Source organism: Triturus cristatus, chromosome 11 (assembly GCF_964204655.1).
Source record: "Triturus cristatus chromosome 11, aTriCri1.1, whole genome shotgun sequence".
Taxonomy (NCBI): Eukaryota; Metazoa; Chordata; class Amphibia; order Caudata; family Salamandridae; genus Triturus; species Triturus cristatus.
In genome coordinates, this window is record NC_140594.1 from 493304811 (window position 1) to 493317375 (window position 12565).

General features: G+C 41.6%; 1 protein-coding gene across 2 annotated transcripts in view; it reads left to right on the forward strand.

Annotated features, from left to right (window-relative positions):
* Positions 1-9737: 9737 nt before the first annotated feature.
* The window catches only part of R3HCC1 (R3H domain and coiled-coil containing 1), a 224895-nt gene continuing 222067 nt past the window's right edge, over positions 9738-12565 (forward strand). The window contains exon 1 of one of the 2 annotated variants that reach the window (XM_085633230.1): positions 9738-10024. The gene's annotated coding sequence lies outside the window, so the exon portion shown is untranslated. The remainder of the gene's footprint in view (positions 10025-12565) is intronic. The other variant, XM_085633229.1, reaches the window with a different exon arrangement.

Here is a 12565-nt window from a genome sequence, read left to right on the forward strand (position 1 = left end):
CATACACTGTGGGGTGGTCTTGATTTATATTGTGCTCTGTAGAGAAGGTATTAACAATTTGCTGGAGGAGACCCATTGACCACCAACCAGGGATTACATGGATGTAATAAAACATTCAAAAAGCCTAGTATGGGACTGTGAAGGAGGCAGTAAACATTGTTACAGAGATGTCAAGCCTCATTCATTGTGAGTGAACCCCACACATGTGGATATCTGGTTGAGTTCTCACTCACAATAGGCTACATGTTGTAAGAAAGTGCTCTCTTTTTGCATGGTTGTCCCCAGGTTTTGCCAAACTGTTGATGTGCTTTGACTGACTGTGCCCTGGGTTCCTGCCAACCAGGTACTCAGGGCCTATGTTCTTTCCCTAAACTGCATTGATACAAAACCACACTCTCTGGCCACATGTAAGTCCATTGCAAAAGGTACTGTAGATACCAAGGGCACTGTGGCCAGGGAAGGCCTCTAAGGGCTGCAACACTTATTGTGTGACCCTTAGACTCCCTGTGCCTTTACACACACACACTGCCATTGCAGACTGCGTGTTTTGGTTCAGAGCAAAGTAAAGAGTTGACATGGCACACATCCTAGTGTGCCGTGCCTACAACACACTGCCCTGGCATAGTTAAGCCACCTCTCTATCTGGGTGCACTATAGCACTGTTGAGGGTACAGTTGCATGAGCCCTATACCCCTACAATGTCTAAACCAATTCTTAGACAGTGAAAGTGCAGTAATGCCATTAAGAGTATATGGTGCTGGGAGTTTGTCATTAGGAACTCCACAGCACCATAATGGCTTTACTGAAAACTGGGAAGTTTGGTATCAAACTTATCTGCACATTAAACCCACACTGATGCCAGTGTGGGATTTAGTGAAAAATGCACTCAGAGGTCATCTTAGAGATGCCTACTGAAAACGACCTAACTCTAGTGTCATGGCATGTTTCTAGACCTCTGGGTCGAGAGCCTGCTGCTCTTGGGGTCTGAAACAATGCACATCCTGGGACGAGGTGCCAAGCCTCCTCCCCCAGGATGGGCAGGGTCCACCAAGGGGAAGCTTCAAAGGCTTGCCACTTTTGTGAACTACCTCAGCCATTTGCTGCTTCCAGCAACGTCCCATGGCCTTGGGTGGCCTAATAGATGGTGTCCCAGCATCCCCCAGCATCCCAACTTACCTCTCCAACCGGTGGTCACCTCCAGAAGATATTCCTCCCGAAGCCAGCAGTGTTTGTTGCAACCGGAGAATCCCTATTGAAATCAACAGGGCACCTGACGCAAACCAGTGTTGCAGCGTGGAATGTCAAATCCTCCCTTCGTTACAGACCAAACATCACACTAGCACTTTCACTCAATACATTCATTGGTGGGGCCCATAACACCAACACTCAAACTAACCTGATCTGCTCTTACGGGAGGGATAAGATTTCCAATCGCTGACATGAAAGGAATACCTATTCACCTAAAGAACCTAATTTACATGAATATACATTGAATACCTTTATTAAACTTAGAATCTCGAGATATTCCCTCCATTTAATCGATGGATCAAATTAGTTGTATTTGGATAATTAGTGATTCAATTCTTCTATTTTATATTCAATCTCAATCAAATCTCTTCAATAAACAGCCCAACACATTTGTCTGTAGATCAATACTTTTATCTAATTAATTGCAAAATGTAATAAATCATTAGTCAAACCACAGAACATCATATTTACCTAATCTGGCTATTAGTCGTCCTCTAAGTCAATCAAGTCGTGATAATCTTTAATTCATCAAAGTCAGGCGGCAATTCAATCTGTCAAAGATTCAGGGAAACAGCTGTCCAGCAGTGTCACCGTCCTCTCCGTCAGCATAACGTCAGGGAAATAGCAGCGAGACCTCCAACTCCAATTCTTTACAGCCTCACTATTCTACCATCTTTTATAATGATTTTAATGCCAAAATGTAACAAAAATCAGTTTTAGGCAGTCCTGATTGGAGGGTTTGGGGTCATTCGGTAAGGTTCTCACATAGTCTATTTAGTTAGGTCATCACATTTGCTGATTCCGGTTTTAAAGACAGTCCTTTGTTTAGTAGTCTTGGCAACTCTCCCAGTACGACCTTGATGGGTACATCTTGCACGGGTCAGGACGAGGCCACTGTTGCTGGCGGTGGCGCAGGCGCACTTCACCCGAAACCTCGTGAAATGGTAGCAGTCGCGTCGTGTGTCTCGGTCAGCCATTTTTTCTTAGGCCCAAATGGTTAACTTAAGCGAAACAAACATAAAACATAATTTAAACATGGAAATAGCTAATAAAATGTTAAACCCTCACTAACTCCCCAAGGTGTATGTAATTATCTAGCATAATAGCGACATTCAAAGCGTTTATATTCACCCAGTGATGTCATCTGGTGCGACGTACAATTACATCACGAAAGCAACATATATCATGCAATATTCTAATTTTCTAGCATTAGTATGCGTACGTATATTAGTTTACAAATTATTTTAGCCATGCAAAATGCAAATCCCACGTATAATTCATACATTAGTAGAGTTGGTTAATCATCACTCCAAACACATTAATATTATTACAATTAATAGATTATTCTAATTAGTATGAACATGCAGAAATGGGGGTATACAAAATTTTGTACTACCCGCTCCATCACCAGCACCCTGCACCCGGCCGCCACTGTAGGTGCACTTTGTGTATTAAATCGGCCCCATACCCCTCATTGGATAACATTGGGCCTTAGTACTCTGCACCCAGCCGCCCTAGTGCCGCTGTCGGTGTTTTGAGAGTGCATCCTTGACCTTGGGGGAACCCTGATCTTAACTGCAGAATACCAACTCCCACAACAAAGTATCTACCTGCAAACCGATAACGTCATTTCGTCTCATAGGATCGCATTGACTGCTTTTCTTTGAAAAATCTTCTAAGCGTGGAGTTGGTTTGTATGAAAACTTGAAAACTGCAAATATACAAAAACTTTTGTCTAAGAGATGTCCCAGTGTGATATCTAACAAACAACAACATCTCAACTGGAAGTCATTTAAAACATAGCAAATTCAGAATTAGTGATATAAATCACATATTGAGGGGGAAGAAGAAAGGGAGACCACAGGGGACTTACATTACTACAGTACAAGTCAAGGTACAAGTGACCGTAACACTCAAGTGAGCACTGGGCGTGCTAGTGGTAGTGAACGGTGCAGTGACACAAGGGTGAAGAACAGCGTGAACGGAGAAAATGATAAGGTAACAATGTGGTCAAAAGAGACAAAAAATTATATACAGTGTAGTTTCTTAACAATGAATAAATTGACCACAGCAATGCCAAAGTTCTTTGCTGGGGAGGGTCAACGGCGTTTCAGCCTGATTGATTCCAGGCCATCATCAGGACAATGGTCACAATTTTTAAGGAGTGCTGAGCATAGCATAGCGTAGATCAAGAAGTCCAAGCAAAAACGGGATCAAAGGTTTAGAGTAGTGGTGAAGAAGCACAGTATCAAATCAGCGCGTGATTTACCCCAATCAAAGCAGAGGAATCGGCATGAAGATATTCGGTATATTGATTTGGGATAAGGCGGTATTGTAGAGGGTCCAAGTACCGAGAGAAAGGATTCCAATCTGTTAGCCAAGAACCGGTCTCGATCCGGTGGCGGTGCGGGTCGGTCCGTGAGTAACCTCTCCGTGGGGCTCGATCCAATCTGAGGGCGTGTGTGGGGCGAATGAAGCATCCTAGGGAGACCAGAGCCCTGGATTTACTTAATTGGTTCTTGGCGCTCGATTCAATCACTGCTGACTGTGGCAGAGGGGTAACTTATGTGAAATCCCTGGTGGTCAGTGCTCCTCCCTTTTGCCTGATTATAGTATGAGACTGGTATACTACTAGGATAGGGGGACCAGTGCCCTTATCAATTGGTAGGGTGACCAGTGCCCTACTTAGCTGAATCCCTACGCTTGGTACCTTTGAGACTGGACAACCATTGCACACTACTATTGACAGATTCCTGCCGGAGTCTGCCTGACCCACTAAAGTGGGGCCCTTCCTTGACCATCAACATCAAGATGATCTCATTTAAAACCTTCGGCTAATATCATTGCCTGGGTCCCCAGAATCCCTTGTCCTGAAGAGACCCCATAACATGAGAGGGTTGAAAAGTCGTAGACTTTTAAAAGGAAGAGTCCTAGGTCACCGAAATAATTCCCATCAATTGAACTGATAAATTGATTCCATAAGGGACCTCCCAGTATATTCCAATAACCAACCGCTCCTTTTTTCATTAGTCACTGTATAATATGTCACTGTTGGATTTGGTCACTATTCTGAGGCACGAAAGTCACTTGGATCAATTTTTATTCTGTATATAGTGTGAATACACAATAATAGCTCAACTCCTTTTTTTATGATTGTTGTTTGCAAAATAAAAGCTATGTCCATATTCGGCTGTAGTGGGCTTGAGAGAAATTCGTTGTTTGTAGGCTTCAATTCTAAAAATGTTGATTGATTCTACATTTATCTAATATAATAACATAGTTAGAAGGATATAACTCCCCATTCTAACTACAAATTCGAAGTTTGTGAAAGGGAAGTAACACTCCTTATCATATCTTCCACATCTATTGTAGAAATGAGATCCTTGTAAACATTGTTTATTGGCTGATTTACAACAAATGCTTAACACTACCATCTGATGAAGCCTTACTGCTTGCCCACACTACCACAAATAGAGAGTAAGGTGCTATCTACTTTTACCTCTGCCTACCTATGGGGTTCCACTGGACTCTGTGCACACTATACCTTACTTTGGTAAAGTATATACAGAGCCAGCTTCCTACACATGTCACAGCTGGAGGGGAGAGAAGATATTAATTGACCTCTAAATGTACCTCTGTTTAGAGATCTGCTTTGTGCAGAGTTATTCTTTGAAGCTGTAAAGGCATTTTAGTACCAAAATGACATTATGAAGCAACCTTACAGATCTTTTCATTTGATGGAAAAAGACAATTTCGAGTTGTAACCGACTACTGTTGTCAGACACTTGCCTACATTAGTGAGATTTTAGTGTTATACTATTCATTTTACTTTTATTTTGGTTGCTTTACCAATTCACTGATTTCACTTTCCGTGTCTCAATGATTGCAAAGTATGCTTGTAATCACTTCCTGTGATGACATCAAATATGCTACTTGGTTCTCACTCATAAGAAATGTCTTAACGTGACAGCACTGTTATTATTATGAGGTACATTTTGGAAACTAATTGCCGAGAAAGGTTGATCGGAATGTGCATTGCTTGCTTACAAAATGTAAAACAACACCCAAGCTATGACTGTATACAGTACATCAGGATCAGGATCAGGATCAGGAAACTAGGGTAAAGTTGTTGTAGATGAAGAAAAATGCCTGTAGGATGGAGGATGGAGATGAGACATTATCTTTTGAGGAATACCGGAAATAGTGCATTATGGGGATGGAAAACCGATATCCAAAATGGGTGGAAAAGAAGGGCTGGTAGTCCCGGACAGAAGAGTGTCTGGCAGCATTAAGAGAGACCACTGCCTCACAGTACTTGAGGAGAGAGTGAGCCTGAGGGCGATGGAGACAAGAGGCTACCTCAGTGGAAGGAACAGTTTCCAATAGAGATGTTGGTGTAACAAAATCAAGGAAGATGTAGCATCAACACACTAAAAAATGTTGAAGAGCAGCTACAGATCCTATTAGTTACAGAATTATTATCCTTCTAGATGTGGAAGGAACATTTCTGTTAAAACCCTACTAAAAAGAACTGGATGATTTGGTCTACTTACTACAGCTGGAGCTCTTTAATAAGACAGGATATCAGCCTACCATTGATACCCTTGACAATGTTTAAGCCCTATCATTAATAGTTGGTAAATCAATTGAAACCTTGTCTCACATATATAACTGTTTTATTGATTGTAATCAGCTTTTGATAAAAGTCTGCAGAAGCCATTTATGGCTTAAGCTTAATCAGCGGGGGATCGGCCCTCGTCTTTTGAGAGCAATTGAGATGCTATCTCAATTCAGAAACATTATACGTGGAAGGACATTAATCAGAGTAAGGAAGAAGGTTACATTGATCCAGCGCGAAAGGGGGGGGCAAATTTTACATATCCTCCCTGCGTCACAGACCCGTCGTCACACTAACTCATTCACACACGCATTCATTGGTGGGGCCCTTAACTCCAACACTCATACGTTTCTCTCACGAGTCTGCACACAGGAGGAACGATGCGCTGGACATGTGGGGGGGTACCTTATTACCTATAGGAACAATATTTACATTAAATACATTATGTACATCTGCATCTGTAGAATCCTAGCTTTAACATCAAGGCACTCCACCACTTGGTCGATGGACCAATTAGTTGGACTGGTTGATAGTGATTGTCAAGACCAGCTTAACCTCACTACAACAATACATTGAATTGCATAATTAATTGACTCTAAAAGAATCACGAACACCTGAAATCATTTAAAAGATTTTATGTAATTAATTAGCATAAAGAAAATTATCATTTATTCTCTCACTATTAATTTTCACTTGAGCATTGCCATTTATTCAGGACATAAATCAAGAAACTGTTTAATAAAAGTCATGAAGAGAAAATGTAGGTTTGCATTCATTTCATTATTCTCAAAATGGTTAAAAATCAATCCTTGGTCATGTAACTGACAGAGGGTTCCAAAAATGAAGGATCAGTGAACCATAGTTAAAAACATGCATTTAATTCTAAAGATTTCCTACACTAAAACCTTCCTACCCAGCACTAAAACTCCAACTTACTTAATTAACCCTTGGCCTCCTCGACGACTTCTCTCACCCAGGCTAGTGTCCCGCAACGATCTCGACCCTACAGGGGTCATCAGTGCGCAATCTGGCATAATTCCAAGCTCGAAGCATCTCTCCAAAGCAGCTTTTCTCCTCCGCCTTCTCTGACACCAAACCCCAATTTTGGTCTGATATTCATACTGTGTTTGCTGGCTCTCTACCCTCAAATGTTTCAACTCTTGTTGTTTCCCTTGCTCTGATTGGTCATGACAATGCAGTTCTCAGCTTCCAGCATGTCAGTTCATAACAATGTAGTTCTCAGCTCCCAGGATGTCCATGAATAACAGTGTAGTTATCAGCTCCCAGGATGTCCGTGAATAACTTTGTTTGACAAGCTGATAGATACAAATTCGACTGTCCCACAGTTCATTAGCAGGCATTCAAAGGTTCATTGGCAGGGATTCAAATGTTCAGTGTCAGGGATTCAGCTGTTTCTTCGTGGTCATTCTTTGGCAGGCATTCGACTGTTCTTCTTTGGCAGGCATTCAGCTGTTCTCGTGCTATCATTCTGGCTCTCAGCCACTCACCGGCATTCACACCAAATGGCCTCGAACATAGTCTGCTGGAGTTGCAAAGTTCAGTGGAGCACAGTGCATGCACGAGGTTCCTCCAGCCAGATGATGCAAGCATTCTCTACTGCGCAGAACTGGGAAAAATGAAGCCATCTTGAAACTGGCCACCAGCCAAACTACGATAAACACACACAAAGAAAATGTGAATACACAGAAAATAAGTGTTTTCTGTCCCACGACCCGCCAGGGATAATATTTATCCCCTAAAAACTGTTACCTAGCGGAAAAGCATCCATCTGAAAGCCATTAAAATGAAGCAAAAGCAGCATGCAATGCACAATGTACACTACAACATAGACATGCACTATTACACTACTTAAATGTGCAAAATAGATTAAACATGCATTTTACACCATTAATTAATATGTTAATCAAACCTGTTATGTAGAGCATTTCCCACATGTAATGTGTGTGTTTGGTTAATACACAGCAAACAAAATTAATATATTACTTTGTTATGGGGGGTGATTGGTCTGAACGGGGTACACACAAAATCTTCTGTACTTCGCTCCATCAACATTCCTGGAATGAGCATTTACATTCGGCCTTAGAGCTTTTAAATATTGATGAATATTGGAAAAGCAACCAAGTGCAGTCTCTTTTAAGTTAATTGCAAATAAATCTCTTCATTTTTTTCCATTCCTAGAAGACAAAACCATTTTTAGTAAACATGCTCATGCTTGGATGGTGATAAAGTCATATATATATACACCACTTAAATCACTTTCATATCTCACTATACTAATTGAACACTAATCCTTTATGGGTTCCAGAGTAGCGCGCTACTCGCCGATAAAGCGCTGTGACGCCTCGTCAGGGGTAGTAAGCGCTATATAAATGCAATTACAATACGATATATCTGGACACTAGACAATTACATTTAGGTGCACGTTTTTCAGTATGATATAAACTGAAGTTAATGAAATACCTATTGGGCTCAATTGCTTGTCTCAGACGCGCAGATCAACAACTAGCTATTACATTTGTTAGATTTAAAGAAGCTGCTGCTAAAAAATGTTGAGGGCTGTTTAAAATAGTATTTTTTTTTTTAATATTTATATAGCGCGAACTCGACCCGAAGGTATTGGCGCGCTTTACACGAGCACCGCATTTACATTACACATTCAGGCATGGAGAGATTAGGTGATGTGCCCAGAATCACAGGATGCGATTGCAACCCCGAGGCTCGATCCCTGGTTTCCAGCACCAAAGTCGGTAGTCTAGCCGACGGACCACATCCCCTCCCCAGTATGTGGACATGACAGAGTTTTAAAAAGATTTGCTTTGCTATTTCGTTTTTTATATTTGGATCTTTAGTAAATCATGTACTATTACAGGTGCATGGTACTGTGAATCAGGATTGCAATTAGTTTTCTCTATTTATTTGACTTTTATTGAGTCGGTCCTTTGCACCTTATATTGACGTAGCGTCTTATGTGACACGCTTTAAAAAACGTTTTTATATTTGAACGTTTTACTCTTTTCTGTAATGGTTTCAATTAACTATACTATATCACCGGCATTTGGTGGGTGTCACTAACTTTTTACTTGTATTCACCCAACTGACAAACAAAAGGCCTCTACCGCTTTTGAAACCTATTTTACCTTCCAAAAATGTGTTCGTTCTCCATGGACCTTACCTTCTTACACGACTGACATCACCTGCATTTTTGAGTCAAGACGTTTAATGTTTGTTTCATACTATAAACCGTTTATTCATTCACACGACCATGTGCTTGTACATTCCTCACCCTTGAATGCCCTGTTGGATATTGTGTTTGTGTACCCTGCCTTTTATTCTCCTGTTTATCTTTGTAATGTTCTATTGTGTAACACTTTTCTCTTGTAACGTAACTGGTTCTATTGTACAGCGCTCTGACACCTTCGGGTAATGTCCGCGCTTTATAAGAAAGGCACTAAATAAAAAAATGTGTGTTGCGCTCTGCTTTCAATGCAGTGTAAAGAAGTCAGAGACAGGATTTGGAAACGCACACAAGACGAACCTGAACGTGTGAGAACGTTACATACTCAGAAGCAGAATTAAAACTTGGTATCCATTTAATGTCTATGACAAGAAGTACGACCTCCTCTAAGCCCAATAGAAACGCATGTAGTAACCAAGAGGATGATGGACACTAAAGTTTGGCTCGGCGCGCAACTGCTATGGTCTGTTGTTTTTTTTCAGAAAGCGGCATGGTTCCAGTCAATGAGCGGCGGACAATGAGCTAGAGCTGTGACGAGCCAGCCCTGAGGACCGCAAAGCCATTGGTGCACGAGGAGCTCCGAAGAAAGCCGAACTGGCTGGGATACTATTGTATAGGAAGGCCAGTCGCACCGCACTTTCTAAGGCGCGCATCGCTGCCTGGGAGCCATCCGGACTGTACCTTCATCATGGCGCGTCATCTCGTACTGGTGTCTCTGAACCTCAGACACTTGGGTCTGTCAGTGTACGAAGATCTCTTCTGCGTAGGGTCCTGATTTCTCCGTGATTCTGTCCGTGTGGCCAGCGTGCAGGCCGACCTACGCGGGTCACTAGGTGGACGACTCCTGTCCCGTGCTTCTCCTTCAGCCTTATAACCAGAGGTGTGCGGTGCCAAATAGAGGGGTAAGTGTACTCTTTCTTACCTGCTGCTGACAGGTGCTGCTCCACGCCCACCACAGCGCCGTGGCGGTGGTACGTAGTTTAGTGTTCTTGAGAGTGTGAGGACGGGAGGCGAATAAGGGGTAAATTTCAAGTTTTTTTCTTTCTATCTCCCACATGCTATGGAGTAATATCTAGCTTTCGCACAATGAATGCCTGGTTTGACTTGCAGCATGCGCCGTCATCGAAGTACAGTTATGCTTTAAGATGTCCTTTAAAGGCAGGGCAAAGTCGTAAAAAAAAAGAAATGGGGGTACTAACCAGGTTAGGGAGCATACAAGTGACATCATGGCGCATGACATCACAGCACGTGACATAACACATGGCATCACAGGAAGTGAGATCAGGGTATAAAGACCTCACACATGTTTAGCAGGTCTGTCATAAGTATATTTGAGTGCATTACAATATTTAACAAATTAGATTTTGTATCGAAGTGTGCCAAAAAAGTGAGGTAACCCAAAAACAAAATCTGGGCCACAACATTTACATTTTTTTTAAAATTTTGCCACAATGAAATTGGCAACAATGAGAAAGGTGGCAGTAAATCTGTTATTCTTAATAGGCTGTGATGTTTGCATTTCAAAATGTCATACGGGGTTAAAGCACCTGCTGCATAGATCTTCGTGAACCCAGTAAATCTGCCATCTGTAAGCCTGTGTTTCCCCTCCATTGCATTTGCATCTAGGTGTGAGGCTCCAGATCGCTACCAGTCAGGTTACTCAATCAAAAGGAGGCCTGATGGCCAACTTCTGCCTTTGTTTTTGGTCTACCTGGAATAAAAAAACAAAGGCCCCTCGCTGTGTGCATGTTGCTGCTTAGAACAAAAGCAGATTATGTTCAGATGCTAATGAATGTGTCCAGGTGTCTGAAAATTACACTGGGACAAGTTCAACATATTTCAGTGGAGCCCAACTTCTTGGCAGGTTGGATGGCGGCCACACTGTGAAAAGAGCTGATAGATGCCATCTACTACACACGTGTACCCTCGATTTGTGCATATATATATATATATATATATATATATATATATATATATATATTTTTTTTTTGGTGAGTGCTTTCGTTTAAATCATTCTGTGTCCTTTCCTTAATGCAGAAGCATAGTACCCATGTGTGTGGAATGTCCCTGTATTTGTTTTTCAAAATCTGGTCACCCTAAGAAGCACTGATCTTTTAGTAGCAAAACCTTAGTCTCTGATGATGCACATTCTTATTTGATGCCACGAAAAATCTTAACTAGCATTGACAATGTTAATAGGCCTTGCTTTAAAGGAATGTTGTTTGGTAACATAAAATTTTACAATTAAATAGCATGTGTTGGAAAGTGGGTTATTGGTAGGGGCAAATGTAGGTCTGCCACTGGCAATAAGGCCACTAACACATGGTGGGACTCGGCAAAGCTTTAGAAAACTATTCCTATGCTCAACTCTTGGTAACGTGGCTGCGAGCAGACAGGCTTAACTTCAAAGACGGGTATGTAAAGCATTTAAAAACACCATTTCAGTAAATAATTAAGACACAACACATAATAAAAATCCAACACAAATTTATAAAAATGGGAAATATTTTCATCTTTAAAATGACACCAAAACGACAAGTATCCAATGTAGGGAACCCGAGATATGAATTTTTAAAGTTTTAATAAAATATAGCACTTAGAAGATTATAGCACCATATTGTGATACCTGCTTGCGATAGACCGGGGCAAAGTCAAAGTTTTAGGCAGGGCGCGATGGAGCCCTGAGCGGCTACAGCTCCCGGCAGGTCCCGGTCTCAGTTTCTACCTCACACTTAGAAACTTTTCTGGAGCTTTTTCTTGCGAGGCCCCTCGAAGCTCCCAGCCAGTCTGTATCCGGTGAGGGTTCACCGGCCTGACTTGTGATGAGGTCCGGGTCAACTTCTCTGGAGTGGACTTAGAAAATATTTCAAGTTTGCTTCAGTGGGACAACCCAGGAATCCAGGCCGACATGCGATGGAAGGCAGGCGGCTTGGCTCTCGCGGTTGCTCCCGGTCACCTTTTCTACAAGCAGACTTAGAAACTTTTCTGGAGCTTTTTCTCACGGGTCTCTCGATGTTCCTCATATAGCCGGATCCGGTGAGGGTTCGCCGACTTCAGATTTTCTCTAGTCCCAGTCAATCTCTGGAAGTTGATGCGATCGAGCTTTTAGCGGGACAAACCTGGATGGCTGGGTCGGCTCGCGGTTGAACAACCAATCTATCAAATATAGGTAGAGAACTAGGAGAAAAGGACCAAAATGAACACAAAAATTATCTCTACCTGTTTATCTTAAATACGTGCTGTGCATCATATGTTCAAAGTGTGACACTCTGACCGGACCAAAAATAATTAAGACATAAAAAATATATTCATTCTTAAATCGATATTATTTAATTTTTTAATGTTTTTTAACACAGAAGAGACAGTTTCTTTTGAAAGATTGTATTAACCCTATATAAATAACAATGCATTAAAATGACAAAAGTTGACTACATAAATAGTCT